At 44.1% G+C, this 13,232-nt stretch overlaps 1 protein-coding gene across 1 annotated transcript in view; it reads right to left on the reverse strand.

Annotated features, from left to right (window-relative positions):
• Nucleotides 1-13,232, reverse strand: part of TRPM6 (transient receptor potential cation channel subfamily M member 6) — a 1,703,532-nt gene that overhangs the window by 370,683 nt on the left and 1,319,617 nt on the right. The gene's annotated exons all lie outside the window — the stretch shown is intronic.

Genomic DNA, 13,232 nt, shown 5'->3' on the forward strand with positions numbered 1-13,232 from the left:
CACCTCCATCTGAAGTGGTAGCCACGCCGATCTCCATGCTGCCCACTCCCTCAATGGATTCAATGGCAATCATGTTTGCGCATGTCTCCTCCCATTCCTTCATCCGGATTGGTGAGCCATCTCCACTGGCACTGGCAATGCGGTGGTTCTCAGCCAGGATGCCCCTCACCTGCAGCATGAGGTCGTCCCACCTCTTCTTGCATTCGCGCACGGTGCGCGTGCTGGTGCCCACAGCACTGACTTTGAGAGCTACCTCCTCCCAGATGGCTTTTTTCTTCAGCAAGGTTGGCCGGCGCATGTCATTTGCAAAGACTACCTCCGCATGCTCTGCAAGGGTCTGTGTTAACATGACCAATTCCTCATTGGTATATTTTTCCTTGTGCTGCCTGTCACTGGTTTTCTTCAAAGCCTTGGGCATGATGCAGGTGTCCCAGATGAATTTGCACAGCTCCCAACTCAAAACAGGTCCAGGGTGCAGAGGATGGCAATGGATTGTGTTTTTAAAGATGGCCGCTGTGCTCTTTCCCGTTCCTGTGCGATGACGCTATTTCCAGTTCCGCAATTTAACAGTCACCGCTAATAGCGGTGACCGCAAATGGCGCGAGGGCGGAGGTGCTATCTGCACTTTCGCGGAAGGCAGTAAATGACTTTTTGGGGACTTTAGTGGCATGGCGGTAGGGTCATTAACAGCATGGCGCTATGCTTGTGTCCGCGTACTCGTAATGGTATGCCATTAGCGCCCTCTTGCGAGGGCGGACACGTTAATAGCGCCATGCCACTAATTTGCGGTTTTTAGCGCACAACGTGTAATAAGGCCCTTAGTATCGCTTCTTCTTTTCTCCATGGTTTAAGAAGTTGTAGCAGGGACATGTAATATAGTTCTTTATGTTGAGGAGTTTTTAATGACAATTTTATATGATTAATTAAATTTCTTTTGGTAAGTTTTACTAAGCTGCCTTTACAATTTGTCACTCTGTATCTACCTTTGTTTTCATCAGGTTTTATATTATTTTTGTATGTGGTATAGACACATGGTTTCCAAAGTGGTACTTCTGTTTCGGTAGTTCGAGTCTAGTAAATTATTTTTCAAAATGTCTTGGCTGTTGGGATCATTTTTGGCTAATGTTTCTATGTCGTTGTATGATTTGAGAACTCTTTTTCTAGATTTAGCAGGACCAACACTTAGCCATACTATATTTTCAGATTTTCCATACAAAGCAGTACCGATTAAACGATCTGTAACTTCATAGCAGCCACATTCTCTATGTGAGTGCATTTTTATGCCTAAGCTGTACAATTTCTGAGACAGTGCTTTGTCTGATGATAGGTCATTCCAGAGATCTTGCAGCTCTGTTTTTTCTGCTTTAGTTAAGTAGGCTGTAACATATCGTGCAACTGCAGTGGAATTGTCTGCAATGTACTGCACATCTATGTTTGCATTCCATAAGGGGGCAATGATTGCATTGTAATAATTGATATGGGATACATTACTCACCGTAATCGTATTCCTGATGCTTGTATCTGCTTAGATTCACATGCTGTGCATAGGCCAACATCTAGTGGACGCTGCGGAGTATTACAGTTTGTTTTTCGAAACTCGAAAATGGGTGTCGACACAGGGCGTGCCAGTAATACTATCCCTAGTATGACATCCACTGTACCCATGATCCCTCACGCGTCTAGGACCCTCAGATTGTATTTCTTTCTGACATGAGGTAGCATGAGGAGTAGAGTGAGTACAGATAATCCAAGCAGATAGATAGATAGATAAGACTACAAGCATCCATGCGCCTTCTCTCAGAGGGGAGGAAGGGTGGGTCGCATGTGAATCTAAGCAGTTACAAGCATCAGAAATACGATTACGGTGAGTAATGTATCCCTTCTGAGGCTTGTGGAATCTGCTTAGATCACATGCTGCGCATGGATTAGCGAGCAGTGTTAGAAAAAGGAGGTCGGATGTGAGAAGGGTCATGAGCAAATAAATGTCTTAGAACCACCTGTCCCATTTGAGTAACTGTCTTGGAATGGGTGTCAATGCAGTAGTGCTGAGTAAAAGTGTGAATAGAGCTCCAAGTAGCTGTTTTGCAAATGGTGTCGAGGGTTACATTTGCGATAAAAGCCACCCAATGCCTCTTGTAGAGTGGGCTCTTGGCGTGAAGGGCAAAGTTTTTCAGAAAGGGAGTAACACAGCTGGATACAGTTAACAATCCACTTAGAGATGGCACCTTTAGAGACGCGATCTCCCTCTTTGCCTGTAGCTACGGAGACAAACAGCTGGTCTGTTTTCCTTAGCGGTCTGGTTTTGTTTACATAGTATAGGACCACCCTACGCACATCTAGGGTGTGTAGTCTCACCTCAGCCGAGCTTTGTGGGTCTTGCAAGAATGCCGGAAGCTTGATGGACTGGTTCACATGTAATTTAGAAATAAACTTAGGTGAGAACCTAGGGTGTGTATGTAAAACCAGTTTATCTTTAGGCACTGTAAAGAAAGGATCCTGCACTGACAGAGCCTGAATTTCACTGACCCTTCTTATAGATGTAATTGCTACTAAGAAGGCCGTTTTATAAGTCAGGTGTTTGAGACTGCTTTTATGCATTAGCTCGAATGGGGGGGCCGATGAGTTTAGATAGCACCACGTTAAGGTCCCATCCTGGTGGTGGGTTTGAAATTGGAGGGTGAAGTCTCTTTACTCCTTCCATGAATGCTTTAATCACTGGTACTTTCCACCACGACACCTTGTTATGGGAGGTGGTATATGCTGACAGCGCTGCCAGGTGTACCTTTAGTGAGTTAAAAACCAACCCTGCGTCCAGCAGATGGAGCATGTATGTGACAATTGTGGAAGGAGTGCAATCAAATGGGTTGATTTGCTTATTCTGGCACCAGATAACAAATCTCTTCCATTTGTCAAAGTGGCAGTGCCTCGTGTTTGGCCTCCTAGATTCTCTTAGGATGTCCATACATCTCTGCAGTAAATTGAGATGTCCAAACTCTATGACCTCAGGAGCCATGCTGCCAGGTTCATTGAGTTGGGTTGAGGATGCACTTTCTGACCTTGGTGCAGGGACAGTAGATTGAACCAGCCCGGGAGTTTGATGGGTTCGCACACCGCTCGTCTGCGAGCGTCATCAATTCTCTGTTTTACTTGTTGACCACCTTCCTGATGAGAGGTGTTGGTGGAAAAGCGTATGCAAACATCTCTGACCAGTTCATCCACAGGGTGTTCCCCTGGGAGTCTGGTTGGGGGAACCTGGATGCGAATCCTGGGCACTGTCTGTTTTCGCTTGTGGCGAATAGGTCTATAGTGGGGAAACCCCACTGAGAGAAGGGATCTTCTACGATATCTCTGTGTAGACACCATTCGTGTTCCTCTGGGAGGGGATCTCTGCTCAAAGCGGCCGCCAGAGAATTGAGATCCCCTGGAACATGTTGAGATGACAGGAAGATGTTCCGTCTGAGTGCCCATATCCAAATTTTCTGGGCAAGCTTGGACAGATTTGGCGAATAAGTCCCTCCTTGCTTGTTCAGGTAAAACATGGCTGTAGTGCTGTCCATCAGGATCTGCACTGACAGGTTCAACAGGTAAGGCTCGAACGCCTGAAGCGCTCTGAATACTGCTAGAAGCTCTAGTAGATTGATATGATTCTTGGCCACTGAGTGAGACCAGAGGCCCTGAGCTGTGTGGTGGAGATGGTGTGCTCCCCACCCTGACAGGCATGCGTCCGTTGTGACTACCGCCTGTATCTCGGGATCGTAAAAGGGTTTCCCCTTGGACAGATTTTCTCTTGTCCACCAGTGAAGGCTTTGTACATGCGTTGGCGAAACGACCACTAGATCGTCCCACTGACCACTTGCCTGAGAGCACTGTTTCACCAACCATTCTTGCATGGGACGCATGTGCATGCACGCGTGGAGGACCAGGTAAATACATGACGCCATCATGCCCAGCAAACGCAAAGCTTTGCATACCGTTATCTGGCGACCGACCTGATATTGCAGAATTTGCAGCAGTATATTCCGAATTCTTTCCTCTGATGGAAAGGCCAACCCCTCTTGAGTGTTTAGGACAGCTCCTAGGAACTGTTTGGAGGTGCTTGCCACCAGACTTGACTTTTTCTCATTTATGGAGAAACCTAATTCGAAGAGGAGGTTGATCATTCTTTGAATGTTTGTTCTGCAAATTACTGGGATCTCCCCCGTGATGAGCCAGTCGTCCAGGTAAGGGTACACTGGGATTGCCTCCCTGTGTAGGTGTGCCGCCGCCACCGCCAGTACTTTGGTGAATACCCTTGGAGCCGAGGCTATCCCGAAGGGCAGTACCTTGAACTGGTAGTGCTGACTGTCCACCTTGAAGCGCAAGTATCTTCTGTGCACTGGGAACATGAAAATATGAAAATAGGCATGTTTCATGTCCAATGTTGCCATGTAATCCTCCTTTTTAAGGAGGGGGATAACCCCTTGGAGAGTAGTCATGCAAAATTTTTGGGGCTTGACATACTTGTTTGCAGGCCGTAAATCCAATAATGGACGCATTGTCAAATATTTTTTTGGCACCAGCAAGTAAGTTGAATAAGTACCCTTGTTTACCTGGAGTCCCGGGACGAGTTCTATCGCGTCCTTTGCTAGAAGATTGGCGATCTCTTCGAGGAGGATCTTCTGGTGGTCTAATGAATGTACTTTTTGTCGTGGAGGGTGGTTTTGGGGACGCTTTAACAGTTCTATGCAGTATCCGGCGGACACTGTGGACAGCACCCATCTGTCAGATGTGATCCCTTCCCAAGCTAGGGTGAAGTTGGAAATGCGTCCCCCTACTGGGGATGCGCGAGAAGGGACCCTGAACGGAACATCACTGTTTTGGGGGAGGCGTGCCGCCGCCTCTATTGGGGCTGCCTCTACCCTTACCACGTCCTCTTTTGTTACCCCTGCCATAACCCTGAGTAGACTGCTGGTTGTTGTTGTTCCATGGTGTACCCTGCCCCTGGGAATAGTTGGAGCCTCTTTGGGAATTTTGGCCACATGCACAACGAAAATTGCCATTCCCTCTTTGATTCGGGGGTTTGTTGGTTAACTGGCCCAGGGATTTGAGAGTCTCGTACTCATCCTTGCCATTTTTTAGTGCGTCCTCTGCCGCCTTGCCAAACAGTAGATCAGGCTCCACCGGCTTGTCTATTAAAGATGCTTGTGTCTCGGGTTTGAACCCAGATTGCCTTAACCAAGCATGTCTTTTGATAACAGTGCTCTCTGCTATCAGTCTGCCGGCATTATCCGCGGCATCAAAGGTTGCTTTAAGGATGCAACCGGACACGGCTCTTCCCTCCGACACAACCTGTGCCAACTGGCCCTTTAAAGGTTCCGGGGCGGAGTCGATGAGTGCCGCGACCTGTTCCCACTGGTGGCAGTTGTATCTCGCCAGTAGGGTGGTGGAGTTGGCAATCCTTGCCTGATAGGTGGAAGTGGAGGCTACCTTTCTACCCAAACCATAGATCTTTTTGCTCTCCTTGTCGGGGGGAGCTTCAGACGATGATAAGGGCATTCCCGCCCTCTTTCGGGTGTTTGTCACTACCAGGGAGTCTGGTTTCAGTTGCCCCTTTATGTACAGCGGGTCCGACTGGGCTGCCCTGAATAGGTTGGGATTTAGAAGGGAAGGGAAGGGTCTATTCTCCTCTGCATAGATTTGAGAATAGGGATGGCCTGGGCAACAGGTCTCCTTTCTCCCACTAGCTCCTCGATAAAATCCCTCTCTTCCTGTGCTCCCTGGGTATCTATGCGGAAGTGTTCTGCCGCTCTGGACAACACCTCATTCAGGAGAGGTTGGTTGTCGACCGGGGAGTCGGTAACCGGAGGTTCTTTGTCTACTGGGGAGTCTACCCTGTAGGTTTCTGGGTTATCCTCGTCCTCCTCTTGGTACTCGTCATCCCCATAGTAGTCCATCCCAGTTTGGTCTCCCAACGTGCCCAAATCTGGATCCTCAATCAAAAGTGGATCCTCATTATATTGAGAGTAAGACTGTATACAGAAGGGGTCCGAAGACCGACTTTGTGTTGGTGCTTCAATCCAGGATTTCTTACTTGGGGCTACCGGGTCCCTAGACCCTGAGGGTGTAGCCCCATCAGGGGTATAGGAGAGGAAGTGCTCAGGATTCTTGGCATAGAAGTCTGCCAGGGATGACATCCTAGATATAACTCTGTCTATGTCCTCACTAGACCATTCCTTAGAGCTGGGGATTACTCTTTCCTGGGAGAGTTTCCCTGTTCTATCCTGACTGGACCAATGGCCTTGTGCAGGGGTCTTGGGTAAACTAACAGAAGACTGTGACCTGTCTGTCTGTTTCTGTGGTGTAGAAGAAGGTTGAGAGTGCTTCTTCTGCTGTTGTCCTCCCTCCCCGTGGGTGGAAGAGTGTTTCCCCAGTGTTTTCGCTCCTTCTGAGCCTTTCGACGTCTAGCGTCGACATTCGGGGTAGTGTCCCTATCTATAGAGTGTGGAGGTCGGGACTCAGAAGCAGCCGTCACGTGGTCTGCTGACGCTGACTCCTGGAGTGCGGTCTGGGGATAGAGGTCGGCTTCGTCTTCCGACGATCGAACCTCTGTTACTTTAGGGAGCGAGGCACTTTTTGCAACAGTGGATGGTTGCCTGGTGTCATGCGGCAATCGTGATCAAGAACACCCAGAGGACACCGATTTGGTGGACCATTCTCTGTGTGCCTCTTTCCGAGAACTCGACGTGCGCGTCAAGTCTCGGTTGGACTTCGTGTGTTTAGTGGAAGTGCTGTGGGTAGCGCTCGTGTCGCCGGGGGTTTTCCCCATAGCTGCCCTGCCGGACAACCTTCCGAGGTCAGGGACTTGCGCTTAGCTGTCTCTCGATGCCACGTTGCCCTCGCCGTCCGAAAGCACAGCGTCGCTGCCATTACTGAAGGCGCCCTCTGCTGCCATGGCCTCTTGTCACCTGGCATGGTGGGCCCAACGTTTGATCGAACGGTCCTTTAGGGTCTTCGGTTTAAACCGACTACACGCTCTGCAGTTCGACTCGGGCTGGTCCCTCGGCAAGCAGAGGTTACACGTGGCGTGTCTGTCAACCCAAGGGTACTTGCGGTTGCACTTGGGGCAAAATTGGAAAGGGGTACCTCCATACGCACCCTGTGGCAACGGGCTAGTGTGTGTAGGAATATATAAGAAAATATACCTATATATATATATAGAGTGTAGACTATGTACCACCCCCCACTCTCCCTACTTGCAGGGCCGAGGCCAGAGGCCTTCCAAGGCCTGGGCCGAGGCCAGAGGCCTTCCGAGGCCCAAGTCCGTCATGCAGCTCTCGACGGTTGTTTTCTTCTCTGGGCCGGCGTCGAGAGTCGAAGTTGGGTGTCTCGACATTGGGGTGGAGAAAATGGGGAAATATTAAGATATTTTGCAAAATTATGGCTAAGGCCAGGGAACTCTGCGGGATGCTTCTGACCAGTATGGTGGAAAAAAACAATCTGAGGGTCCTAGACACGTGAGGGATCATGGGTACAGTGGACGTCACACTAGGTATAGTATTACTGGCACGCCCTGTGTCGACACCCATTTTCGAGTTTCGAAAAACAAACTGTAATACTCCGCAGCTTCCACTAGATGTCGGCCTATGCACAGCATGTGATCTAAGCAGATTCCACAAGCCTCAGACATTTTGCTTCTTCTGTTCTTTTTATGTAATATGTGTTCTTAGGTGATTTACCTTCAACACTATGGGCCTCATTACGACCCTGGCGCTGACAGAATGAAGGGGGCCGATAGGGGACCCGACCCCTTCATTCCGTCAGGGCCGACTACAAGGTTCCCTTTGTGGGACCGGGATCAGACATCTGGTAAAACCAGACGTCTTTTCCGGGTCCCGCGAGGGGAAGAGGGAGGTAACGATAGGACACTTGTAATCTGCCCATTGTTACCTCCACCCCCATTCCAATTGAGCCCTATGGGGGCTCAAATGGGAATGGTTCCTGCAAGGAGGAATTACCGGGTCCTCCTATTTCGGAATTACCCGGTTATTCCTCATTGAAGGAACCCGGTAATGGAGCCCGGTTTGGAGGCAGCCATGTAGCGGATAGCTCCATGGCTGCCTCCAAACTCGTAATGAGGCCCAATGTCTAACTGAAGACATGAAGTTGTTCACTTCACCTGTTTCTGTAACTGGTCTAGGGAAACCAAAGCGGCATTTGGTGTAGTATTTCCCTTTGTTTTTGTATTTGCAACGACAATATTTCCCACATTTGTGTCTTTGAAATTGTATAATTTGTGCATGAAGATCACTATTTGTTGCTTCTGATGGAATTTCACAAGTGACATATTTTTCGATAAACTGTAAAACAGTGGCATCACTGTGTCGACCAACTCAACTTTAGGAGCATCTGTAATCCATAAAAGCATGTGGATATGTGGTGCTCCTCTGGCTTGGTATTCTTTTCTCCAAAAGAAGTGTTGCACTTCTCCGAGGGGAGGAACAGTTTTATTACAAATAAAGTGTAGCATAGCAATGAAGCGATGATGGAAATATTTTGAAACATTAACATGATCTAGAGAGCAAAGTTCTCCAGGTCTTAGTATATCTATGTTTGTTTTGTTTTTGTTTGCTATGCTTAGGAAATCATGTAAATCTTCTCATGCATATTCTGCACAACTTAATGTAACAAACCAAGTGGGCGGGCCAAGGTTTCTTATCATACAACATACATCTCTGTGACGTTTGAACCAGTACTCTTTAGTACCACGTCCCTTCCTTACCACGCATGTTTGCTAACAGATTTGTTATGCTTGATTGTAGAACCTCATCTTTTTCTTGTACTTTTTGTAGTAATTGCGTAGCTGACATTTTTTGAAATTGGGTACCTGGTTTTAATGTGTGTGCAACTCCGTAGCATAGAGTTGCTAGTTCACTTTCAAAGAGTAGGTGGAATATGTATTCCATATTTTGTCTAAATCTGGGATCTTCAGAATACATTTGTAACGTGCGGTATTCTGATGCTGTTATCTGAATGGGTCTATCATCGTACCTTCCTCCTTTTCCAGTAGGAAAGAGTAGAGGAAAAGCATGTGCTTCTATACTTTTTTCCCATATGCTGATTGGTGATCCTTTGGTTTGTTGCATTTGGTACGTTTCTAGTGCATCATCGATGGTGTCACTAGAGTGTAATGGATGAATTGTATAATGATCTAAAATATTGGATACTGTAGCAGGATCTAGAAGTTCAAATTGACCACTTTCTGGTGACTCTTGAATTTCTTTAGTGGTTTTCTTCAAGCTTTCTTCAATATTAATTTCTTTGTAGTATTCATTATTGTCTTTTAGATATTGCAAGGCTTGTCCAACTTTATGTAAGTCTAGGAGTTGTTGCCACATTTTTTTGTCTTTTGTAGGTACACCATTTACTAAGACAATTAAAGATTGCTGTATTGGACGTTGTAGTCCCAGAGTGTTTACATTTTCTTTCAGATCTAATGGTAAATAAACAACTTTGCCACGAATGCCTTTCACTAATTCAAAGAGAGGTAATTTTGCTGTTTTTAGATGAAGGCGTATTATTGCTTGAAATGGGTGCACTGTTTGAATTATAATGCTCTCATATAAATTGAGTTGTTGCAGAGGTTTTGGTAGTGGGAATAATTCCAAGTTATTTGTGATAGCACGTAAAGGAGTTTGGTTGTTGTCAAGTTTTGTAGTGCAGTAAGTGAAAAGTATTAAGAGGTCATTTATTTCATATTTGTTTTCTGCTGTAAGGTACAGAGCTTTTTCAAACCATTTGGACTCTTCATAGTCTTCTATTTTGTATGTTACGTCTACAGTGTTTGTGTTACTTTTATGAAAAGTTCTGCAGCAACACATACACACATGGTTTGGTATTTCAGCTGATGTACTTTTTTGTATGTATGTAGTAGAAGGTTGCCATCTGTACAATTGTTGGTAGTTTGTTGTAAAGGTATTGCATTTTGTAAGTGTCTTTCACTTCCAAAATATTTTCTCTGGATATGCTCTATTTCTTCAAGTAGATCTTTAGCTGTACCATGTAGAAGATTGTTATTTAAATTGGCTAGTGCTAAAGCAGGATTTTTAGCATAGTACAGTTTATAGACTAGATTTCCTATAGTTGAATGATGTGTTGATATCATTTTGATATGATGGAAGGTGCTTTTGCAAATAGGTCCTGAAATGCAGGCTAATGAATGTCGTTGTAGTCCTGTGTGTTTGCGCACTGGACAGGTATCCATATTTTGTAGTAGTTTCATTTTGATTTTGTCTTTGCCTTTCACATACTGATTGAGGAACTGGCGTAAACGTTCGAAAGATTTTTTGGCAATGTTACACATTGATGTGCACGGCCATTTGTATACTGGGCATTCTGGTTCAGTTGAATGGAGAGGTGATACTGAATTTTCTGGGGAAATTTTTGTATGCAGTATTTCTTGTTCCATAATGGTATTATTAAGTTTTTCATAGCCTCTTCCACTGCTATGTATGGCAATTATGTTTGTTTGCTTTTGCTTGTATGCTTCTTCATTGAAATATGGTTCTGTGCTGGTGGTGTGATTCCATTCACCTCCACAGATATTTAAGAAGTTATTTTTGTTGACATTCCATTTATTTAGAAGTCTTTTCGTAATTTAGTAGTTAGTTTTGTTAGTGGTTTCATTCTGTATAACACTAAAGTGAATAACTTCCTTTTGAGAAGAATTGCACTGTCTATCAAAGCTTCTAATTTGTTTTCTAATATACTTTTTTTGGTATGGTTACTTGCCACTACATCAAGATTCATACGAGCAGTGTTAGCAGTAGTGGTAGCTGAATTGTTGTAAATCACTTTTTGTTTTATTTTACATTTTGAAAGAGAAGGGAAAGTTTTTGTACTGGAAGCTTGTTTTGTTTCGCTTAATGACTCTATTAGATCTTTTGTTTTACATTTTTGTACAAATTCTGCTAGAGATGGATGCTTATTTTGGACACTTTTATTTTCATTTGCTCTACTTCTGCGTTGCTTTCTACGTACTTGGTTCTTGGTAGGCATTCTTTGGGGTATGTTGAAAAAAAAATAAGGTATGGGTTGGGCTGTTGTGCAATGTATGTGTGCTGTGTGCATGAGTGTGTGGATATGATGGGAAAAATGGTGGTGGTGTGTGATTGTGCATTGGGCAGCTACAACTAGTTGGGAAGTCTATTCTTGTACTTGTGTGTTACTATACTTGGGTTCAGATGACAGTACAAAGTAAGCTAGTGGTGAGCAGAAGTACTAATACTAAATCTAATGGTATAGAGTTAAAACAGTTCTTTGTTCTGTAATACCAACATTCTAGGGGCTGAGTTATGTTATTTGTGTATCGAAAAATTGGGATTTGTACGCTATTCTGCCTGTTAATCCCTGTTCAACAAATGGGGATTTGTGGGCAGAATGGTGTACAAATCTCTGTTTCTTGGCCCACAAATTCAATGAATCAACTGCACAGTGAGTTTGAGTAACAGTAAGAATATTATGGTAGTATTGTACTTCATTTTTTTGTTTGGTATGAGCAGGTTTCTTCTGAGTTGTTGTGTGTACTTCAGATGTTGCTGCTTTTCAGGAGAGTGCTCTTCACTGCAATTGTAAATAAAAGAAGTTAGTAATTTTGTGTGTTTTACAGCATTGACGTTAATTTAGACATTTATTTGTATGTTTTTGTAGTAGTATTCTTGTTTGGTAAGAGAAAATAGTGTGTGAATGCAGTTTCCTTTGACTATGTGCAGGCTTTATATTTTACTTACAATATGTTACTTCAATATGCTTTGCAAATGAGTAGAATACTAAGTGTATGAAACTGACTTGGTTTTTTAAGGCTGTGTTATTGGTTGTTAGGACATAGAAGAAATAATGATATACTTATTTTGCAATTTTTATAAGGTAAATGGTAGAAATTGTATAGAGAAGCATGGAATGTATGCATTTGTGAAGGTATGGGTAATAAAGTAGAAGAATTTGATTTATAGGCAGTGGTATTATTTCAGCTGGGAGCTTTTCAATTATACTGTCTATCTGTGTGAGTGTATGAAGATACATAATCTTATCCGGACTGTGTGTAATTTTATAATACACTATTAAGTGTTTTTCTATAATTATACTGTTATTTCTCCCATCTTTTAATATTATAATTTTTTAGATAGCTGTGTGTGTAAAAAAAAATTAGATAGCAGACAGGTTTGCAAGTGAGAGTTGATTATAGCAGATGGGGAAAAGTGACATTAAGTTTTTTTTATAGGTTATACAGGTTAAGTGGCAGTTACTCTGTTTATATGCATTCATAAGTGTTGTTCATGTACTGGGCAGAAAATATGCATACCTGCAGTTTGTATTCTTGCATGTGGATATGCCTGTAGCTGCAAGTAGAAATTTTGGAGACTTGTACAGTAGTTTTTTGTAGTAGCTACTTTCCAATGATATGCGACTTGTACTCAGAGTGATCAACAGTACATTTCAAGTGCTGAATTCTGATGATGGAGTTAGATGTAGAGGTCTTGGATGTGATTGGTGGGTGGTTGTGTGTCTGCTTAGCTGTATTCAATGAGGGAATGGCACAGAGAGTGAAGTGGAAAGGGTGGAAGGGCTGTCCAAGGTGTCTGTCAAGCATCTGCAAAAAAACAGCTCTTTTCAGAGCCAACCTCAAAGGGGAAACGGGGCACACTTTTTAAATTTAAATACACCACGCTCAGATTTTTCGATATGTCCGCGTACATGGCGGTAGTCCACAGACATCATGCATTACATACAGGGATTTTGGGGTGGAAAGGCATGCAAATGAGAATGAGGAAAGCAAGGGATGGTCAGAAAAGTTTACTGGGTGTGTTGTGTAAGGAGAGAGTTTGTCAGAAAGTCTTTTTCTGAGAGAAGAACAGATAACTATGGCTGTGTGTTTCAGAAAACAGATTATATGGATTTTGGGAGACTCATGGATACATTGGTTGGAGGTGCATACAGAACACTGTGGAGTAGCTTCAGATCTTGGATTCCCTCATGTGGAAGTGCACTGGCATGGAGTGTGTGGAATGACGTGGTTGGACTTGGTACCTCTCTGTGCTAGTTTGGAGACAGATCATAATCCAGACATAATTATAATTCATTGTGGAGGGAACAGTTTAGGATATGTGTCTGGAATTATTTTGCAATTTGCAATGAAAGAAGGACTTGGGAAGGTCACAGACATATTTCCAAATTCCCAATTAATTATTTCTCGTATT

Source organism: Ambystoma mexicanum, chromosome 6p, assembly GCF_040938575.1.
Source record: "Ambystoma mexicanum isolate Mex_15411 chromosome 6p, UKY_AmexF1_1, whole genome shotgun sequence".
NCBI classification, from domain to species: domain Eukaryota; kingdom Metazoa; phylum Chordata; class Amphibia; order Caudata; family Ambystomatidae; genus Ambystoma; species Ambystoma mexicanum.